This window comes from Pelodiscus sinensis, chromosome 3, assembly GCF_052426305.1.
Source record: "Pelodiscus sinensis isolate ZL-2025 chromosome 3, ASM5242630v1, whole genome shotgun sequence".
In the NCBI taxonomy this organism is placed as follows: Eukaryota; Metazoa; Chordata; order Testudines; family Trionychidae; genus Pelodiscus; species Pelodiscus sinensis.
Window position 1 is genome coordinate 9576004 of NC_143054.1, and position 23595 is coordinate 9599598.

Genomic DNA, 23595 nt, shown 5'->3' on the forward strand with positions numbered 1-23595 from the left:
TCCCTGCTGCTCCTTTCCCGCAGTCCCTGCTCTGGTGTTGCCTGTATCTTCTCTGCAAGACCCAACTCCCCCTCGCTCCTTCCCTCCTCCCTTCCAGATGGCTTGCTGTGCAGATGCACTTAAAATCTGGATCCGGATTGCAGATCAAATAACGAGTTGAGCCTGGTGGAGGCGGGCGGGACGGGATGCACATTTTTGTACCCACTCAGGGCTCTATTGATCGGAGGCTCTCCCAGAGCTGAACTGGTTCAGCATCCATGTTGCTGTACAAGTGGGCGGTAACCCCAAGCCTCTGCCTTGTCTGGGGGAGACTAGAACTTCTGGCCCAGCAGGACGGAGGGAGGTGCACCCCAGAGGGCTGGAAGGCAAGCAACGGTGGTTTGATCAGCACACCAGGTGACAATCCCAAGGGGATCTCTGGGATCCAGCCATGTTGTAATCAGTCACTTTGCAACGCAATCTGTCATTTTGCAACAGTTTTCTTTGGAGGTGGTTTTCATAGTAGCTTGTTATCAGTCTGCTGATAACTTTTCTGAGAATTGCCCCACCCTGGTTTCGATGGGATTTGTTCTCCTTCAATGTTGGGAATATTGCTCCTACCTTCAGGGTTGTCAACCTTCACCCATCTTCGAATACAAGGGCCCATTCCATAGGTCCTTTGCACTCCCCAGTCTCCCCACTCCTCCTCTGACCATGTGAATGTTGTGCTGGACTTCCGACTAATTTCTTTGCAAACACTCACATTCTTTACTCACACAAACAAAGTTACAGAGTTGATTCGCACACGCAAGGGTCACATAGTCGCTTTTGTAAAATGAGATCTAGTAGAAAACATTCTAAGCTTCACGTGAGCACTATTATTGCCGTGTTTTTGACGCTACAAAAGACATTCCTACAGACAGCCTGTGTGATGTGTCTTTACCAATGGCATTGGGCTGGTCCTTCTGCTAGCCAGAAAGGACTGCTGTCAGACTGGGAAACTCTCGTCCATTGTTTCCTAGTGCTGCCCCAACTGGCTGTTTTGTTCTCTGTTGTTTTATAGGTTGTTTTGTTCTCTGTTGTTTTATATAGTGCATGATCTGTGTCCTCATACTAAATGAGAAAGGCTTGGAGTGGTAGCAAGGCTAACAACATACTACGGGTTGTATCTTTCTACTCCAGCACTTTCTGGTGCAGCAACATCCATGGTCTGGCATGATTTTCTTAGATGCATTTCCACTTACAATGGGAGGGGTCACATTTTTGGCAGTCCCATCAAGTTTGTTTCCAGTCAACAGTCCTGGCTCTCGGTGTTCCGTGCTGTTATTTAGCTCTAATTTACCCCCATAGGTTGTCTAATAGCCCAGTAAGCAGTGGAAGTGCTGGTTATGCTGCAGGATGCTACTGAGCTCCCATGGCCTGGCAATTTTCTGGTTCAGCACTGGTCAGGTCCCGTGGGTGCCAGACTAGAGAGGTTCAACCTGCACTACTTTGTGATGTCCTGCCAGCACCAAATGACATTGTTAGTGTTCATGCCTAGTTTGGACTGTTTTCCTCCACAGGCTTGAATAGGGAAGAGCACCTATGCAGCAGTTTTTTTTATGTACCTGTTGTGGGTGCCAGTCCAGGCATGGCCACAGTCTATTCTACAACAGTGAAGTGTAAGGTAAAATCAGCAGCTCTAGAATACCAGACTGCTGTTCAGACTAAGGATCAGCTGTTGGATTATGTTGTTGCTCTAGAAGTGAAATGGGCTTTACAACAAACAAAGGGAAAGGTTTCTCCACTCAGTGCACTTATGGAATCATAGAATCATAGAACCATAGAGCTGGAAGAGACCTCAGGAGGTCATCAAGTCCAGCCCCCTGCTCTAGGCAGGACCAATCCCAACTAAATAACCTGGCCAGGGCTTTGTCAAGCCGAGACTTAAACATCTCCAGGGATGGAGACTCCACTACTTCCCTAGGTAACCCATTCCAGTGCTTCACCACCCTCCTAGTGAAATAGTTTTTCCTAATATCCAACCTGGACCTCTCCCACCACAACTTGAGACTATTGCTCCTTGTTCTGCCATCTGTCACTACTGAGAACAGCCTCTCTCCATCCTCTTTGGAACCTCCCTTCAGGAAGTTGAAGGCTGCTATCAAATCCCCCCTCACTCTTCGCTTCTGCAGACTAAACAGACCCAATTCCCTCAACCTCTCCTCATAAGTCATATGCTCCAGTCCCCTAATCATTTTGGTTGCCCTCCGCTGGACCCTCTCAAATTTGTCCTCATCCTTTTTGTAGTGGGGGGCCCAGAACTGGACACAATACTCCAGATGTGGCCTCACCAAAGCTGAATAAAGGGGAATAATGACATCTCTGGATCTGCTGGCAATGCTCCTCTTAATGCAACCTAATATGCCATTAGCCTTCTTGGCTACAAGGGCACACTGTTGACTCATATCCAGCTTCTCATGCACTGTAACCCCCAGGTCCTTTTCTGCAGAACTACTTAACTGGTTGGTCCCCAGCTTGTAACTATGCTTGGGATTCTTCCATCCCAAGTGTAGGACTCTGCACTTGTCCTTGTTGAACCTCATCAGATTTCTTGTGGCCCAAACCTCCAATTTGTCTAAGTCACTCTGGACCCTTTCTCTGCCCCAAGCGTATCTACCTCTCCCCCTAGCTTAGTGTCATCCGCAAACTTGCTGAGGATGCAATCCATCCCCTCATCCAGGTCATTAATAAAGATATTGAAAAAAACCGGTCCTAGAACCGAACCTTGGGGCACTCCGCTAGAAATCGACCGCCATCCTGACATCAAGCTGTTGATCACTACCCACTGGGCCCGGCCTTCTAGCCATATTTCTATCCATCTTACTGTCCATTTATCCAAACCACATTCCCTTTACTTGCTGGCAAGAATATTATGGGAGAGCATATCAAAAGCACTGTCTAGACCATCCCTGATAGACATTTATCTAACCTACTCTTAAATATCTACAGAGATAGAGATTCCACAAAAAGAACACAGGCCCAATGGTATTTTCCTAACTTGAAATGATTTGGGTTAAAGACCATCACTGTTTTGGGATATTAGGGCATGCCTGACCTGGTGCATAAAGGAGAATGAAATATGTTCCTCAGAAGATCGTGGTAGTTTTAGCCTGAGAGGGGATGGCCAGAGCTGTAAGATGATGGGATAGGAGAATGGGACACAAACCACCCTGTTACACTTCAGTAGGGTGATGATGGGCCATCTCCTCAAGATCCTGAGGGAGAGGTAGCAGATGCATAGGCCTACTCTCCAAAACAGAGCACCAGCAAGAGGAAAGGGTGGAGCTATTCATAGAGAGGATCCCATTGTGAAGGGCCTATGGGAAAGGAGATCTGATGGGATACAGAGGGTACGGCTAGGCTACAATTTTTGTCTGAAAAAGGTACGCAATTTGCACTCTGCATTTTGCGTACCTTTTTCCGATTCTTTTGTTGGAAGAGGCTTTTCCAACATTTGGTCTCTCTAGACTGGGCCAAATGTCAGAAAAAAGACTCTTTTGGAAGCCCCCTTCTTCCTCTTAGCTTGAGGAATAGAGGGTGCTTTCAAAAGAGCACGTTTCCTCTTCTGAAAAAAAAGCAGAAGAGCAAACGCATGCCCTGGACATGACAGTTTTTTCAGGATACCTCCAGTATCCCAAACTCCCCCCCCCCCCCCACACACATCCCTCCGCAATCTAGCCATACCCAGAGAGAACATTTAATCCCTAGCCACCAAATCCTTCTGATTTCGGTGCAGCATATGCAGATGCCTCTGAGTAAGTGAATCTCCCTCAAACTTCAACAAAGTTTTGCTGCCATTTCCAATTGGCTGTGAAAAGAGGCCAAGGGGAATTGTTTTGCAGTGCAGTGGAAAAAGGAGGAGATGTTTGTTATTTTCAATGCAGAGAGTGCATTATTTTATCTGGAACAATACTGTCCATCCCTCCCTCTGACTCGTACATCTTGCAACTTCTCCCTAAGCCAGGTGTGGTCATCAACGTGGAAGCCAGTTTCAATTACAGGCAGATGCTTCGATTCCAGTCAACAGCTGGAGGAGACCCAGCTGGATCATTGCCACTTGTGGGGAAAGTGTGATATATTGAGAACTGTTTTGAAATTTTAAGCTAAAATGTGCAAGGTTTTGTCCTCGTCTACATTGCAGTTTAGTGGACTTTGCAGGGAAGCATGCCCTCTAGGCCAGTGGTTTTCAGACTTAGGGTCATGGTCCACTGCTAGGTCATGGAACATCATGCACTGGGTCTCGTTGCTACAGGGGGAGCAGGTGCCCAGCGGGGTGCTACAAGCAGCGACTTACCTGTCCTGGCACCGCAGACTGTGCAGTGTCATAGAAGCTGCCAGCAGCAGACCCAGCTCCTAAGTGTGTGTGGTGCTGGGGGAGACAGAGAGCGCACAGGGCTCCACACACTGCCCCTGCCCCGAGCACTAGTTCCGCACTCCCATTGGTCAGGAACCTGCTGCTGGCTGCTTCTGAGGGAAGCATGGTTTGCAGTGTGAGGACAGGCAGGAAGCCTCTTTAGCTTCCCTCCCCCTGCTGCTGTGCTGGCCAGAAGCTGCTTGAGGAAAGCCCCTCCTGCCCCAGCCTTGACATCCCCAAAGCCGGAGCCCCATCCTACACTCCAAAGCTCTCAGCCTAAGCCCCAGCACAGAGCTCACACTCCAGTCAAATTATGCTGGGTCACAGGCATCAACGATTTTCTTCAACTGGGTCACGAGGAAAAAAATTGAAAACCGTTGCTCTAGGCTTAGCTCGAATAAAGCGGGCAGAATTGTGCCCGTCCGTTTTAGGGAGCAGTCTCTCTCCTTCTGTTTTTGCAGCTGGTGCAAACTGCATCTGGGGCGAGATTGGGGGAAGAGAAAGGTGACAACAGGGAGGCATATTTCAAAGCGCCTTGAGAAGCTTCATGCGGGTTCGTATTTTTTCAGTGGTGGGCCTTAGCTAGGAAGAATCCCCCTCAGAATGCCGAGGTGGCAAACTGCCATGTAGAGGCCTAAGAAACAGTCCTAAATATTGTGAGTGAAGTTCCAGCCTGATCCCTTTTTTATCCTTCATCCCTGAGAAAATGGAACAAATCCTGAGAGGTGCTTAGCGCCATGAATACCATTGAGTTTCACATGTTTGATACATTAACCATTTAATATCTGTGCTTTAGACTGCCATCATTAAGGATGATGTTTGTTAGGGGGGATTAGAAAAGAGAAACGTGTGGTTTACTTGTACACTAACTTTAAAATTCCTCCGTTTAGATTTATAGAGGGGAAAAAACCTATAACCATATATTCCACGTTAGTTTTCATTTTAAAAAGGATTTTAACTTCTTTGTAATGGGTTTTGATGTGTGAAATTAGGAAAATTCCCAAAATTGATGTAAATACTGATGAAAATTGTACAAAACAATCCAAAAACTATCATTGCGTGCCAGCTAGTGCTGAAATTTTGCTATATTTGACATCAATGGGAAGATATCAATTGACTTCAACGGGCTTTGAACTTGGCAGTCAATGTTTGCTAGGTATAAATATTCATATTGTAACTTCCTGAAGGTGGGAACTTGCAATTGTATTTCCCTGAAATCCTCCGGGAATTATTCTGGTCCTGTACAAATACAATAATTATAATTAACAGATTTCAGCACCTTTTAAATATCACTTATATCAAAACAAGTTTCAACAGATCAGCATATCACAATCCCCAGTGCCCTATAAATAGAAAGACTGTCGCTTTCCTATCTATCTTGGAGCCTCTTCTCTCAACTGCCTGAGTTCCTGGCCAAACTACAGCCATGAAGATACTTTAACTTCTTTTCGCTCTCTTCTTCCTGGTGATGCAAAGTAGTGCTCAAGGTAAGATTATAATGAAATGTAGGGAGAGTATAGAAGGCTATTTCTGAGCATGTACTAAGTTTGCCTGAACCTTTGCATCATTTTCCCTTCTAATCTTTATCTAAAGAGTTCAAGTGTTTACACAGTTTGCAGCAGATAATTGAAATTTGGCTGTGAAATAATCATGGGGTCAAAAGATGCTGTTACTGTGCCCACAAAATTTTGGTGGAACTATGACCTGGAGAAATACCCCCTATGTTCTATCTAGTGGGGTTCCTCAGGGACTGTCTCTTGGTCTTCCCATATCTAACATTTTTATCAGTGACATGGAAGGAAATACAAACTCACTGATAGAATTTGCAGATGACACAGAAATTGGAGGGCATGATAAATATTGAAGAGGAATAATATTCAAATAATGTGGATCTCTTGGAAAGTGGGGTGCAAGCAAACAATATGCATTTTAATGAGGCCAACTATAAATGTACATAAAGAACGTGGCGTGACGAATATCATGTAACAGCGAGATGTTGTGGTCAAGGGAACAAATGAGATCTTTGGTTGTATAAACATGGGACTCTCAAGTAGGAGTAGAGAGGCTATTTTGCTGTTGTGCACAGGTGATGACTGCTGGAATACTGGGCCTCATTTTTGTGTCCACAAGAAAAGAAGGACGCATGCAGACACTACTTAAAGGACACATTGGTTGGAAGGCTCTCAATACAATTAGCCCAGACGCCCCACCATCATTCTGAGTGCCTTCTACAAATTTCCCCCTTCATTCCTTCCTCTCACATAGATAGCCCTCAAGCCAAAACACAGCTGAACATCTGTGTGGGACACATTCAAGATGTGTCCTCTTCTCTTTGCCTAGTTCGATGAAAACATACCTTGATCTACGGGGCGAGGAACCAGGTTATGAATCAATGTCTAATTTCTTCTGCACACTTGGGTTAATTATTCAGAGCCTTCATATCCCTTATTATGAATCAATGTGTCATAACCCAATGGGAGGGTACACAGCCCGAGACTAAAACCCTGATTTTGAAGGTGGCAGATTGTTGTTTCAACACTTTAGTTACACTGTCTCCTAGACATAACCTGCCATACTTTTCCGCTTGGCTTCAGTACTGCAGATGCCAATCTGTGGGGTTCAAACAGGTTCTGCAGAAATGACAGTAAATCGGCATGATTTATTTGTTATTGATTTATTGAGTTACTGTCAAGGAGCCTCAGTAATGTACTCGGATCTCATTGTTCCAGGTGTAACCCATACACCTAGTGTGGCTCTTATACTAAACTTCAGAGGTCCCATGTTCAAGTCTGCCCGGTGACGGTTACACAGGCTCTATGCTAATGATCAATAGAGACACACTTCATGGGGATACCTTGATGCACAAAAAAGCAATGAGAGAACACCACTTAGGTCTTGGGCTGATGTCTGTGGGGAGGGAATACTTCAATTAAAGCACAGCTAAAATCCAGCTGAAAACATTCTAATCTAAATATCCCAAATGGTGAGGTGATCAATATTTGAGTGCTGTTCTCTCAAAGACCTGCCTATATGGCATGACTTAAATGGGCAATTGGTCAAGAAGAAATTGAGTCTGCACAAGAATGTTTACACAGAATCTACAGATCTTGGCTCATTCACACTTGAAGGGACTTGTTCAATTTTTTTTCTGGTACTGAATATTGCAGCCATCCAACTCAGTGCTGAGCGCGCTTCAGCCCTCCTCAGCCAATCAGCATTTATGATGTTCCCTGGTGCATCACTGTTAGCAGTCAGACGGAGTCAAAACCACAGCACCAGCCCCTAGGGGAACTGGGCAAGCTAGGCAATTCCTGCTTTCTACCTCTTAGCCATGAGGCGCTCCCCCATGCTCCATTTTATGGTTCGTCAGTGTGCAGCCAAGAGCCCAGCACATCTGCTTAATGCTTTGACTCTGTTCCCCACTGAGGGGAAATCTTTGAATATGCGGAGAAGTAAAGCCAACCAAGTACAATTAAAGCTCTAGTAAAATGGTGGACAAGAGACTGATTTGTTCAAATCTCCGTGTATGGGGAAGTGCATTGAATGACAAATGCTCATCACACTGCAATTATAATTCTTTTATCCTGCTGGGTGAATGAAAATTGACTTTTTACAAATTATTTTTGTGCAGATTCTGACCGTAGTCTCATTGGCACTGCAATATGCTTAGTTCGTGGTGGTCAATGCCACTTCCTGAATTGTCCTCGCGGAACTAGATACATTGGACGATGCTTTCCTTTTTATCCTTGCTGTAAACGCCGAGTAAGTTCATAGTTCTATTGGAAAACATGACGGTGTAAACAGAAATATTTGTTTCTCTCCTTTCTATAGCTGAGTTGTTGAGTGCTCTTGGAGGCTTGGCACACAAGGCCCAGAGGCAGGGGACAAAGCAGGTTTCTGTGGCTGCCCTCATTCTGGACTGTCTGGATTGACCCTTGTTGATTTCTTTTATTTGCAGATGCCTTACGCTGCTGCTCATGGCCAGCCCACAGCCTGTCAGAGACTCAGACTGCTCAGTGCTATAGAATAGTGAAGTGCTACATAGTCCTATATTTTTTTTTCAGTGCTATAGAGATTCCCCTGACACCTGATAACACCTAGCACCAAGCAAAGGCACCGTTTATTAGGGACTGGGAGAAGGAGCGGTCAGTAGCTTACATGCTGCTTCCAGCTTCCCTTTGGAGGCAGAGAACTTTCTTATACACACAGGGAGGCAGGGTGATTAAGGTGACAAAAGGCTGGTGGTTCAAGTAATTGAAGGATCCTTAGATGATCATGAAAACATTGCCTGGTACTCCACTTAAAAAATAGGGAAAAAAGAGTAGGGATAAATACTTTGCTCCAGGGATCTGCATTTGGACCAGGGCTGTTAAACTTCTCCTAAGTGTTCTTTAAAAAGGGGTAAGCAGTGAGGAGGCAAAATGTGCAGATGAGATCAAATTACTCAAAATACTTACATCCCAAGCTGACTGCAAAGACTTACAAAGAGATCCCACAAAGTTGGGTGACTGGGCAACACAAGGGCAGATGGAATTCAGTGTTGAATGCAGAATAATGCACATGGCAAAATAGAATCCCAAACATATATACAAAAATCATGGGATCTAAAATAGTTGTTACCACTCAAGAAAGAGATACTAGAATCCTTGTCGATAGTTCCCTGAAAACAGCTGCACAATGTGGTAGTGGTGGTGTAGTGTAAAAAGCTAATAGAATATTGGGAATCATCAGGAAAGGAATAGATAAGACAGAAAATATCATATTGCTTTCTATAAAGACATGACATGCAGTTCACAAGGTGCATCTCATGGCTGCAGCACTTCCTGCTGGTTGCTCCAGGGAATTAGTTCAGTCCTTCAGTGCAGGGCAGTATGGCCTAATGGCCAGAGTCTATATAGTTACCCTTGTGTGTAAAGCAGTAAGGCCCAGTGGCCAGAGTCTGTAAAGCAGCCTTTAAGTTACAGGGTAATACAACCTAGTGTTTAAAGTCTATGACATCACCCCCTATGTTGCAGGGCAGCACAGTTCAATGGCCGGAGTCTCTGAGGTTTTGGAGCTCCAACAGCAGGTCCTTCCTCTCCAGCATCCAGCCCAGACTGAGTACGAGTGGGGCCAGGCTGGTAGTCTGGGAAGCCAATACCTTCCCCCATCTTTCATATCCACCGCCCTTGTATATTGATCATTCAATAGTGTTTGTTGTTTTAATTTTTGCTATGGACATAAATGTGTTTGATAGGGAAAAAAACTACACATGGATTTGATACATGTTGTTCAGTACTTTATATATTTGACATTTATTTTTTAAATATCAAAAAGTTAGAGAAACATTTTGAAGTTCACAAATTTGATGAAACACTTCAATGACATTTCAAATGTCTATATTTTTTTATTTCGCTGCACGTCAATGAAAAAAAACTGTATCATATTTACAGCTGCTCCAATATTTAACTGGCTGTCTTTTTTTCTTTAATATCCCTGCTGCATTTATTTTTGTGGTAAGTTTGCAGAATATTAATTGGAAGGATTAAAAAACCATATATACAATTTTCCTTTTTGACTAGAGAGTAAAGGGCAAAGAGAAGGAAAACTGTGTTCTGAAATTGAGCGTATATAATCCAGGAAGTATGCTAGCTCACATGTTTAATTCTATCTGACGATCTTCATTAAATCTCTGTAGCAGCATGTTGGCCTAGGGAAAATGAATCCCCAGCTCTGGAGTTAACCAGGGAGATCCACCCTGGCCATTCAGGGAAGGGGAAATTCCTGCTCTGCCTTTGATCTGAAAGTAAACGTAACAAAGTCCTTCTCATAACAGATATAATCATAGAATCTGAGAATTTCTTTTTCTTTTTTCTTTTTATTCAAAGTGAGTGACAGCAGCAGAGATTGCCAAGGCAGGATCTCTGGGAACCTGGCAGTGGACCCCTTGCTTCTAAAATCCTTGGATCCTTTCCTTCTTGGTTGCAAAGAATCTTCTAAGCTGAAAAAAAAAATCCACAGGGGAGCTCTTGCATCACCAATAATAGCTTGTTCTCCTTCTAATAAAAGTAACTGCCGGTTATTGCAAACTTACGTTTGAGTGTTTTCATTAGCTACCACAGCTGTTTTGCTATTTGCTTTCCATAAAAATCTCTTTCTTTTTTATCTTTTTATAAACATTTTACATATATATAAAAAACAAGATTCCTGGTCATATAGTAAATAAACCCTGGAGTATTCCTAGAAAAAGGGCAGTTGACTGTACCGTGTTACACCCATCTTGTTACTCAACATTTCAACACTCCCTCTGGACTTTTTTGCTCTGAAACAGTCTCACTGCTAGGTCCTGTTCTCCTGTGCTAGAGCTACCAGCCTTGGTGATGTGCAACAGGTTCTATTTAATTGTTCATGTGGATCCCCAAGAGCTCTTGGAGATTCCCCCAAAAAAATCCATAATGAGGAAAAGCGGCGAGGAGTCCTGTGGCACCTTATAGACTAACCGAAATGTTGGAGCATTAGCTTTCGTGGGCAAAGACCCACTTCGTCAGATGCATGTGGTGGAAATTTCCAGAGGCAGGTATAAATATGCAGGCCAGAATCAGGCTGGAGATGACGAGGTGGATCCAATAGGGAGGATGACGCCCACTTCTAGTAGCTGATCTAGAGGTGTGAATTCCGAGAGAGGAGAAGCTGCTTTTGTAGTTAGCTAGCCATTCACAGTCTTTGTTTAATCCTGAGCTGATTGTGTCAAACTTGAAGATGAACAGTAGCTCAGCAGTTTCTCTTTGAAGTCTAGTCCTGAAGTTTTTTTGCGGCAGGATGGCTACCTTTAGATCTGCAATTGTGTGTCCAGGGAGATTGAAGTGTTCCCCTACAGGTTTTTGTATGTTGCCATTCCTAATATCTGAGGGTATGTCTACACTACCCCGCTAGTTCGAACTAGCGGGGTAATGTATGCATACTGAACTTGCTAATGAAGCCCAGGATTTGAAATTCCCGGGCTTCATTAGCATAAAGCCGGCTCCGCCATTTTTAACGAGGAACGAGGTGTAGCCATTCCGATCTATCTGTACACCTCGTTCCAGATGAAGAGAGGCTACAGAGACTGGGACTGTTCAGCTTAGAAAAGAGGAGATGGAGCGGGGACAACCTCCATGACTTGATCTCACTTCTCTTTAAACTCTGTTCTAGTTCTAGCCTTCACAGCCTCCTGCAGCAAGGAGTTCCACAGGTTTAATCTTTGCTTTGTGAAGAAGAACTTTCTGTTGTTAGTTTGAAGCCTGCTACCCATTAATTTCATTTGGTGACCTTTAGTCCTTATATTATGGGAACTAATGAAGAACTTTTCTGTATGCACCCTCTCCACCCCACTCATGCTTTTATAGACCTCTATCATATCCCCCCTCAGTCTCCTCTTTTCTAAGCTGAGAAGTCCCAGTCTCTTTAGCCTCTCTTCATATGGGACCTGTTCCCAACCCCTGATCATGTTAGTTGCCCTCCCCTCTCCCACCCTCTCTCTTCTCCTCTCCCACTTCCTTTTCCAAGTCTCCCCGAGTTTTGTTTAATAAAGAGAGTTTCCATTTTTGAACACACGTGTCCTTTATTTTGTACATCAGGAAGGGGGGTTAGGGAGGGGTAAGTGGAAAGAGGTGAGGGAGGAATGGAGTACGAGCCCCCGATGGGGAGGACTGGGGTGGCTCTGCAGGCTTCTCGGGGTGGAAGCTCTTGTGAAGCCCCTTGATTGACCCCCCCCCGATGGCAGCCTGCGGCAAGTGCAGCCGGGCTGATGGCCGAGTGCTGTGATGTGCCCAGTGTGGGCACTCAGGGCAATCCAAGCCAGGACTGCTTTTCAAGCGGGGCACCCCTGAGAACTGTCTGTCCAGGGTGGAGGTTGGGTCCCTTTAAGCACAGCCCTCGGCTAGCCTGAGACAGCATCTCCATGCTCTAAGTCCTAATCTGATGCCCTGCCGGCACTGCTTCCGGCCATCCTTAACCTCGGTTCAGGGTCCACTCAGTGTGGACATGCTAGTTCGAATTAGCAAAACGCTAATTCAAACTAGTTTTTAGTTCTAGACGCATTAGTTCGAATTAGCTTAGTTCGAATTAACTAATTCGAACTAAGTTAGTTCGAATTAGTGCTGTAGTGTAGACATACCAGGAAGTAGTTATTTTGAAATAATGGCACCAGAGTGTTCACATTACAGCAAATTCAAAATAACAATTTCTAAATTAGCGTTATTCCTTGGGGAAATCAGGAGTACACGTTTTGAAATAAGTGGCCCATTATTTCGAAATAACGGGCTTGGTCGTGTGGACGTTCTGCTTATAAATTCAACTGATGGGGGGTTATTTTGTAATAAAGCCCTAATATAGGCTCAGGCTTGGTCTGCAAAATGCTGAACACTTTCTGACTGTGTGTCACACTTTGTATAAGGTTTGTTGCCACAGATAGAAAATAAAAATGGTTGTATTAAGTTGAAGCAGTAGGATTTAAGTAGCAATAAGAGAAAGGAGGCAGAGCAAAGCAGGTTACAAATCAAAAGAAACAAAACCGCTTGGCTAATTCTCCACTGAAACCTCAGAGCAAACTTAAACTCACCCTAAAACTTCTTTTCCAGCTGCCACTCTAAACCAGGGCTGTCTTCCACGCCCTGGGGTCCCCGGCCCCTTCCTTCAGGTACAGCCCAGCCAAAAGACCCAGGCCTCTCCTTTCCTATTCCTTTTGTTAAGGAGTTGAGGCCACTCCCTACCAGCCACTGCTCAGACTTAAGGACAAAAGATTGTTTAACAGTAGCTCATCTAGAAGTTGCAGGTAACACCCTTCATCTCTCCCATTCACATATTTGAAACTTGTCGCGAGAATCACAGGTCCAATGATGCATACCCAAGGGGGGAAGGACAGAACCAGGTGGACCATTTTCGCAAATAAAAGATATTTATTTATAACTGATTAATTTATAATATTTATTCTAAGATTTTTAATAGACCGCGTTAATAATGAATTTACAATATTTATTATATTTATTCTACGATATCTAGTTAAACGTGTCAGAAATATAAGGATGGGAATGGCAAGGGGAATAGTCTCTATTCTAGAAATATCCAGCTACACTAATTAATAACAATAATAACTACAAACTCTATGTACTACCAAAACAACTACAACACTCAGCTTATACAACAAAGAAAATCAAATCATACATACCAACTTACACAGCACACGGAACATTTCACAGGTATCGGTTCGGTTGCGAAGATCTTGGTTACGCCCGAGAGTCGGGGGAGGTGGCTGGTCAGTTGATCATGCCGGCAGCAGTTTGAAGTATACGAGACGGCACACGCACAGTGGTGTGTTGCGAAGACCTCCTCGAGCGAACTGTGCAATGGGTATTTATTCCCAAATCTGCACATTGCTTTCCCGCTCTTGCATATTACCATATATGGCCCTACGGTCACCAAGCAGGGGGTCTGTGTCCCAGGGGTTGGGCCAAAACTGTGCAGGTTTCATGCAACCAGGTAAGCCCGGCAGTTCTGACGCCAAGGTGATGGGTGGGAGAGTCTGAGGCTATTTTCCCCTTTTCACACCTCCCCTTTTCTAAAGGCAATGGTATGCAGGAAGGGTGCGGTTGGTTTCTCCCCAGGAGTACTGCAGTCCATTGTAGCAAGAGCTGCCTGGCCAAACTTTTTTACTGGGGAGGCAGTTTTTTTTCTAACAAAACTCACAATGTATTCCTCGCTCCATGTGTCTAATTTTACACACACAAATGATACATACAACAGAGTAAGATAAACAGAACCAGCAGATCGTGACATGAAGATTGATGGGTTACATGAAATAAATCGCTCAAACCACCTTAGAGTTATGTATAGTCATGTCCATGAGTCCAGTTCATACAGCATCTGTCACATAGGCCTCCCATGGCATCGTGCCATTGTCCAGAAACAGCCCTGTTGATATCACTGTCACAGCTCACAGAGCAAGAACTACTTACTGTGGTGAAGGTCTAGTTATTGTGCATTGTGTGTTTCTTGTGCTGCCGTTGGCACTAGGGACACAACATCAGTCAGTCCCACTCAGGGTATGTCTAGACTACAAGCCTCTGGCAACAGAGGCATGTAGATTAGGCTACCCGGCATAGGAAAATAAAGCGGCAATTTAAATAATCGCCGCTTCATTTAAATTAAAATGGCTGCCGCGCTGAGCCGATCATCTGTTTGTCAGCTCAGCACGCTAGTCTGGACGCTCCAGAGTCAACATCAAAGGCATTTGTTGACCGCCCCAGTAAACCTCATCCCACGAGGCATACTAGGGTGGTCGACAAATGCCTTTGATGTCGACCACAGAGCATTCAGACTAGCGTGCTGAGCTGACAAACAGCTGATTGTCTCAGCGCGGCAGCCATTTTAATTTAAATGAAGTGGCGATTATTTAAATTGCCGCTTCATTTTCCTATGCCAGGTAGCCTAATCTACCTGCCTATGTCGCCAGAGGCATGTAGTCTAGACATACCCTCAGAGTGGGGGCTGTTAGCCAACAAATTCATACTCTCCATATCCTAGAGAATTATTACATAAGACTGTGGTGAAGCTGCCTGGTGCAGTGCTAATGGCAGATGAGCCCTTTCCTTCTGATATCCTCAGGTAAATGGGCATTCTTATACCATGCACCCAGGCAGATACATACACAGAAGCTGTGTCTACACTGGTGCGATCTTATGCCAAAGCTGCCGCTCTTGCGCAAAAACTTGCTGCCTGTCTACACTGGCCGTGTGTTCTTGCTCAAGTAAACTGATGTTCTAGTGCAGGGGTCTCCAAACTACGGCCCGCGAGGCCCTCTCATCTGGCCCGCGGAGACCTTTTTGTCTACGGAAAAAAAATTACGGAAATTTACGTGTATCCTGCCAAGATCAGCCGCCGCTTACGTGGACGTTATGTTTTTACCGAATTAAAATAGAGGCACGCAGTAGTGCGTTATGTTTTCCAACCGATCATTACATTGCAAAACCTTATTTGCTGCTTACTTTTTCTACTTCCGTTCACAGTCAATGAGAAGATATTGACAATTAAGGAAATCGTATGCAAACACTTGGAAAGTAATAAAGTGATAGGGAATAGCCAGCATGGGTTTGTGAAGAACAAGTCATGCCAAACTAATCTGATAGCTTTCTTTGAAAAGATAACGAGCCTTGTGGATAAGGGAGAAGCGGTGGATGTCATATACCTAGACTTTAGTAAGGCATTTGATACGGTCTCGCATGATATTCTTATTGATAAACTAGGCAAATATAACTTAGATAGGGCCACGATAAGGTGGGTGCATAATTGGCTGGATAACCGTAGTCAGAGAGTTGTTGTTAACGGTTCTAAATCCTGCTGGAAAGGGATAACAAGTGGAGTTCCTCAAGGGTCTGTTTTGGGACCCGTACTATTCAATATCTTCATCAATGATGTAGATATTGGGATAGAGAGTACTCTTATTAAGTTTGCAGATGATACCAAACTGGGTGGGGTTGCAACTTCTTTGGAGGATAGGGACATAATTCAAAATGACCTTAGCAAGTTAGAGAAATGGTCAGAGGTAAACAGGATGAGGTTTAATAAGGAGAAATGCAGAGTGCTCCACTTAGGAAGGAACAATCAGTTCCATACATACAAGATGGGAAGCGACTGTCTAGGAAGGAGCATGGCGGAAAGGGATCTAGGGGTCATAGTGGACCACAAGTTGAATATGAGTCAACAGTGTGATGCTGTTGCAAAAAAAGCAAATATGATTCTAGGTTGTATCAACAGGTGTGTTGTAAGCAAAACTCGTGAAGTCATTCTGCCGCTCTATTCTGCACTAGTTAGGCCTCAGCTGGAGTACTGTGTCCAGTTCTGGGCGCCACATTTCAAGAAAGATGTGGAGAAATTGGAAAGGGTACAGAGAAGAGCGACAAGAATGATTAAAGGTTTAGAGAACATGACCTATGAAGCCAGGCTTCATGAACTGGGCTTGTTTAGTTTGGAAAAAAGAAGATTAAGGGGGGACATGATAGCGGTTTTCAAATATCTAAAAGGGTGTCACAAGGAGGAAGGAGAAAATTTGTTCCTCTTGGTTTCTGAGGACAGGACAAGGAGTAATGGGCTTAAAGTGCAGCAGGGGAGGTTTAGATTGGACATTAGGAAAAAATTCCTAACTGTCAGGGTGGTCAAATATTGGAATAAATTGCCAAGGGAGGTGGTGGAATCTCCCTCTCTGGAGATATTTAAGAACAGGTTAGATAGACATCTGTCAGGGATGGTGTAGACGGAGCTTGGTCCTGCCTTGAGGGCGGGGGGCTGGACTCGATGACCTCTCGAGGTCCCTTCCAGTCCTATTATTCTATGATTCTATGATTCTATGATATAACGCCATCTAGTGGCGGAGTTTTTAAATGGTTTGCTGCTGGTTCAAGACTTGATTATTTTGATCACAGTTTGCCAGTTGCGGTTGACTGTTGCGATGAGGAGGTGTTGGTGTCAATTAGCATCTGATTTCGAAACATGTTGCACTCTATTTTATTTAGTGATAATTTCCTTGCCGTAACAAATCTAAAGCCAGAAATGTCTGCTATTTTGGCATCCAGGAAACAATTTCACCATTCACACTAATACAGGTGTTCATGTGTAGTGTATCAATGTGTTATTAAATAATAACTGAATAAAATAATATTAAATAAATAATTAAAAACAACATCCATGTTTTGATTGTTTTTTATTTGGACCTCAAGTGTGTAGTCGGCCCCCGAACTGCTGTTTGATAGTTAATGCGGCCCTCGGGCTGAAAAGTTTGGAGACCTCTGTTCTAGTGTATAAAATCAGGGCTTCTTGTGCAAGAACTATGATGTTCCTGCTCAGGAATAAGCCCTCTTGTACAACTGTTCTTGCGCAAGAGGCCAGTATAGACAGGCAACATGAATTCATTGCGCAAGAAAGCCCTATGGTTAAAATGGCCTTTAGAGCTTTCTTGCGCAAGAGAGCGTCTACACTGGCACGGATGCTCTTGTGCAAAAGCACATCTCTTGCGCAAAAGCACATTCCAGTGTAGATGCTCTCTTGTGGAAGAGTTTTTGCACAAGAACTCTTCCGCAAAAGAGTTCTTGCGCAAGAAGCTGCCAATGTAGACGTAGCCAGAGAGGGACAGAACCTGTAAGATAAAAACACAACATCTACTACTGAAAAAATTAAAATTCTTTTTTTCATATTTTTTAAATAAACACACATTCCATGCAAATGCTTTTTAAGCAGTTGATAGAAAAAGCTTTCTTCGACAGTCTCAAACTCTGCCTCTTTAGCTCTGAGTATATGAACTTCACAAACTTTTCCCCAAAGAGATTTGCAGCAACAGAGGGGAGACTGGACATTACTTCCTTGATATTTTTAAGCTAAACAAAAAGCAGGAAAAAAAATCACTTTCAAAACCAAAATGCTTTCAGGTAGCCTAACATTTTATAAAGAGGGGGAAAAAAGAGCACAGACCCATTCCTATTTTCTTCTTTGAATTTACCCCTAAGTTGAATATAAAAAATGCATTAGAGTCTTACGACATGGCTGACACGGTGCACAAAGAAGAAAATCAGTAGATTCACTCTGTAAAGGGGATGATCAGCTTTCTAAGATGCTGAGAGTGGGGAGTGGGTCACCAGCCTTACCATGGAAAGTCAGAAGGGTGATGGCCCATCTCCTCAAAATGCTGAGAAGAAGATGTAGGAAGCTCACAGACCTCCCTCCCTTCATGGATAAGAACATAGAACATAAGAATGGCCGTACTGGGTCAGACCAAAGGCCCATTCAGCCCAATATCCTGTCTGCCAACAGTGGCTTTAGCCAGGTGCCCCAGAGGGAGTGAACCGAACAGGTAATGATCAAGTGTATATAGCACAAAGCAAGGGAGAAGCACAGGATTGTCAGGATGGATGATTCCATTATGAGTGGCCTCCAGGAAAGGGGTTTGATGGGATGTAAGAATAATATTAAACTCCCCTATCTCTCTAAGGAATAGCAATTTGGGTTCCGAGTGCATGAGTGATTCTGGGTAAGAGAAACTTCCTCAAACATCAGCAAATTTTCCCTCCAACTTGTTTGGTTCTGACAAGAGGCCAAAGTGGGTTTAATTGGCAGCAGAAGGGAAAGAGGAGGGTTTTTTTTATTTTATCTTTTGTGCACAGGGGTGTTTCCTATGTTATCTGGAATAGTCAGTAGGTGGATTTGCAAAGATGTCAATGTGCTTTTGATCACCAAATAGAAATTTGCAAAGTATAAAATATTCACCTTGCAACTTCCTCCAGGCAGGGATTTGTCAATTTTATTTCCCTGGGATGTTCTGGGAATTTTCTGCTGCTGTATATAGGTTAATCTCTCTATAATTAAGAGATTGCAGCACACGTTTGTCATAAATGTCATTTGTATGAAAACAAGATTTCAACAGATCTGCATATCACAAGCCCTAGTGCACTGATAAATAGAGAAACTCCCAATCTCTCGTCTGACTCGAAGTCTTTCTCCTCAGTGACATTGGGCACCCAGTAAAACATTAGCTATGAAGATACTTTACCTTCTTTTTGCTGTCTTCTTCCTGGTGGCACAAAGCACTGAAGGTAAGACTTGATGAAATGAAGGGAAAATATGGAAAAAACCTTTATGAGTCTGTATAAAGGCTGCTTAAATTTTGTAGTATAGGGTCCCCCCCCCCAATTCTTTTTTTAAAGATATCTAGTGTTTATAGTAGAGATAGTATAAGCTATCCTATCTGTCATGTTAATATCCAGTCAAGTTTGTAAACTTGTGGCAGTAAAGTTTGTTGGTGTTGTGCTTCTGTAGATAATACCATTATCAGATATTATCTAAACCATACTGCGACTATGGCTAGCATACAGTGAAAAATTAATGAACCATTGGTGTAAAGCTTAAGTAGCCAGTACATTTGATTAACTAGCAGCCCCCATTCTCCATAATGTCAGATAACAAAGCTTGTACTGTACTTGAAATTTAGCTGGGGAACAAACTTGGGGACAGATAGGGGTCTTTGATGTGCCTAAGAAAATCTGTTCAGATGTGGTTGTAAAAACATGATCTACATTCAATGCCCCTGGGGTTGGTTCTTGGTCCTGTCTTATTTAATGTTGTTATCAGTGACCAGAAAGAAAACATAAACTCACTGTTAAAGTTTGCAGATGACAAAGAAATTCAGGGGGTGGTAAATATTGAAGAGAACACATCTTTGGTAGAGAATGATATGGATAGCGTAGTAAGTTGGATGCAGACAAGATGTATAAATGTAGGAAAAAAAGAATGTAGACATAGTTGCAGTAGGGAGCAATCTATCCTGAGAGTCAATGACTCTGGGGGAAAACTGGGGGTAAGAGGAAAACAGCCAGTTGAACACAGACTCCCAAAGCACAGCTGTGGCCAAAGGGGCTTGTGCAATTCTTAGTTGCATATACAGGAGAATCTTGACTAGGCGCAGAGAGACAATTTTATCTTTGAAGTAGGCACAGGTGAGATTGGTGCTGGAAAACCGGTGTCCCCGTATCAAAATTGTTGCACACGTGCATGGTTTAAAAGAGGTTGGTCAATGCCTGTCAATTAAATTTGGCCCACCTGCCCCTCCATCATTTTGGGGGCCCTTGGTAAACTTCCCTTTTCATTCTGCCCCATGCCAGGAAGCCGTGAGGAAAGACTGACCTGAATGTCCATGTGGACACATACAAGATGCATCCTCTTCCTTTGGCTTGACCCAATGAAAATACAGTTTGTACTAGAGAAGGGTGAACTGAGCTGGGATCCAGGAATCCATGAATTAGAGTCTAAGTTCTTCTACACACTAGTGTTAATTGTTCAGGGCTTTGACGGGAGGGCAAAAGGGTAGTTGCTCTAGAATCCAGCGATTCAAAGGGGACTGAGGTAGCAGCAGCCATGGCTGAAGCGCCAGGTCCCTTTGAATCACCACTTGAGTGCTGGAGCGCTAAGGTCTGGGGAGAGCAGTGCTGCAGTCTGATTGGCTCCACGGCCTAGCTGTCTCAGGCCCGCCCCTCTCACCTAAGACCCTGCCCCTTCCAGGAGTGCAGTGCCTCCGCCAAACACACCTTGCCCAAGGGCCCATGGTGGCTGTTGGCCCTCTGCCTATGTAACCCACACACCCAGTAGTGTGGTTCACTGTCCCATATAGTAGCCCTTAGACCACTTACAGCAAGAGATAGGAACAAGGGAGCCCTACAAGCCTAAACTGAAGAGCAGCTAGAGTGATAACTCCTACATGAAGGTCCAGAGATCCCAGGTTCAAATCTGCCCTGGGGGTTATTTTGAACATGTATGAAAGGAAAAATTACATACAGATGTGGGAGACAGCAATGAGGCGTCGCTTTATGCCTGTGGGGACTGGATACTTTACTAAAAGCACAACTAAACTCCAGGTTGAAATATTCTAATCTCAATATCATAGGGTATGTCTACGCTACCCCGCTAGTTCGAACTAGCGGGGTAATGTAGGCATACCGCACTTGCAAATGAAGCCCGGGATTTGAATTTCCTGGGCTTCATTTGCATAAACTGGGCGCCGCATAAACTTCATTTGCGTAAACTGGGTCTAGCCAGTTAGTCTAGACATACCCAGAGAGTCTAGATGCTCTCTTTCATAAAAGCACAGTGTGGATGCAATAGCACAGTGTGGATACAAAACCCTGTAGTCTAGACACACCCTAAGGGAAGTTGGAGATTCAGGAACCTACTTACTTTCTGTCCCTGAGTAGGCCATGAAGGACACCTATGGCAGCCAGCCCATCTGCTTCATTAACTTGCTCCGTTCTCTTCCTAGGGGCAGCCATTGAATGTGCAGAGAGCTACAGTCATTTAAGTAGATGTAAAAAGCAAGTAAAATGGTGCACAGGAAGATAATTGGGTTGATTGGTCAGGGGCTGAATACATGAGAAATCCATTACATGCAAAATGCCCATTGGGCTACAGCCACAGCTCTGGCTTCCCTGCTGTGTAACTGAACATCGCAACTTTTTTGTGTGCAGTTGCTGACCGTGGAATCATTGGCACTATCATATGCATAAGACGAAGAGGGTACTGCTTCCCTGTCCGTTGTCCCCTCTATACAATGCGCATCGGCCGCTGCGGTTTGTTTTCCCCCTGCTGTCGGCGGTAAGTCCAGGGGAGACATTGCTTTGTAAAGAGAACTCTTGGTCTTTCTTTTTTATGTACCCAAGCTGTTTTGTGCTGCTCATGTAACCCACACACCACATGTGGTTACTGAGTACTGCAAGTAGCACATCTACCACAGTAACAGTTAAGATCAAGAGACATCTACAGCACGGGTTGGGAGCCAGCTGGCTTTTAACTCAGAGGGTAGAGGCTCCTATAGTCAGCTCCCAAGGTCCCAGGTTCAAATCCGCCTTGGTGGTGGTTACAAGTGGGGGCTCGTCTGGCATCTCAACTGGGTCTTGGAAGCTCAGGACACGCTTCCTCACCTAGGGAACATATGTAACCCGCACACCTAATGTGGTTACTGAGTACTGCAAGTGGCACCTAGACCACTGCAACAGTTAAGATCAAGAGACCTCTACAGCAGGGAGCGAGCTGGCTTTTAGCGCAGAGGGTAGAGGCTCCTATAGTAAGGTCCCATGTTCAAATCCACCTTGGTGGTGGTTACACTCACACATGACAAAGCCTAGGGACATGGGCAAAGGAGGCTCCTGTACCTTGACTCTGGATGTTCTGGGGGCACTTTGACTCGTACTGACTTCTGCTACTTACAGCTGCCTTACTCTGTTGTCCCTGGCTGGTGCACAACCTGTAGAGCTCTCTGCTTTAGCGGTGGCTCTGCTAATACCTGATAACATTCAGCCTTGTCTCCAGAACTACCCCTAAGAATTTAAGTGTCTCTTTCATTTTTGCAGGTACTGGTAAAACTAATGACATCAAAGATTGTCAAGGCAGGCTCTCTGGGAAACTGGTAGATGATGCCTTGCCTTTAAAATCATTGGAGCCTTTTTACCTGGACTACAAAGAATCATATGAGCTGGGGAAAACCTACAATGGAGCCCTCATGTTACCCATAATGACTCATTATTCCCCTTTTAATAAAAGTAATGGGCTGTTATTCAATATTGTTGAAATGTGACTCTAAGTGTTTTGATCAATGTGCAAGGGCTGTTTAGCTATTTCTTTTCCATAAACACTTATTCTTTTTCCACTTGAAATTAGAAATAAATAAAATAAAGGGTCATTATTGCATGTTAACCCTACCAAGGATGTTCCCAGATGTGGGAACATACATATTTTGATGTTTCAGGGAGCTCACACGGTTACTTTTTACCAGTGCATTACACCCTTTACAAATCCATTTGTGTTGTTGTTAGAGGAGTTGGGTCCAGTTACAGGATGTTTATGGGGTGTAATATGTCTCTCTCTGTACCCCATCGCACCTCAGCCCTCTCTCTGCTCTGAAACCTTCCCAAAACCAGTTCTTCTCACTTGTGCTATGGCTTCTAGACAAGGTCCTGTGCAGCAGGTTCTCTTGCAGGAAGGAAAATGGCATTTCCCAGCTTCTTGTTTCAAATTCATCTCTATTGTACCATCTCCACTTCCTGTCTCCCCTGTCCTCCAGTACCAGCAGTAATTCACCCACAGCCTCATTCACCACATGACTCCATCCCCTCGGCACTAAACCTGGACCTGTCCACCCATCCCCCACCTGCCTCGTAATTCCATCCTTCCCGCTGTCCCATCAAACACACTCACACGCCCCTACCACTGTCTGTGCTCGTAGTTTGGTACCTAATCTTGTCGCAGCTGAGACCCACCTCTCAGCTCTGAGCCATCCCCTATCGACCTCCTCCAGACTCAAAGTAGAACCCTCCACCTTCCAGGCACAGAAAATCCACCTCTAGCACAGAACTGTTCCTCACTTTATCTGACAGCTCAGGCACCTTTGCCCCATACATACACTTGTGCTGGCTTGAGGAAAGCAGAAATAGGGGAGGCATGTGTCCATGATCTGAATTAACCGCCCCCTGCATAAAAAGATGATGACTCCGCTATTGTCTTTGAGATATATTGTTCATGTCCATTGCAAGGAAATGTGTGTGCACAGACATCAGACACTTTTCCAGCCAGAAGGGTATCCAAACTGAAAGTTCTAACATTTGAACAACTTATACGGTCTTCCATAAAGACAAGGTAAAGCTCAGAGTGCACCTAGCTGTACAACCCAAGTAACC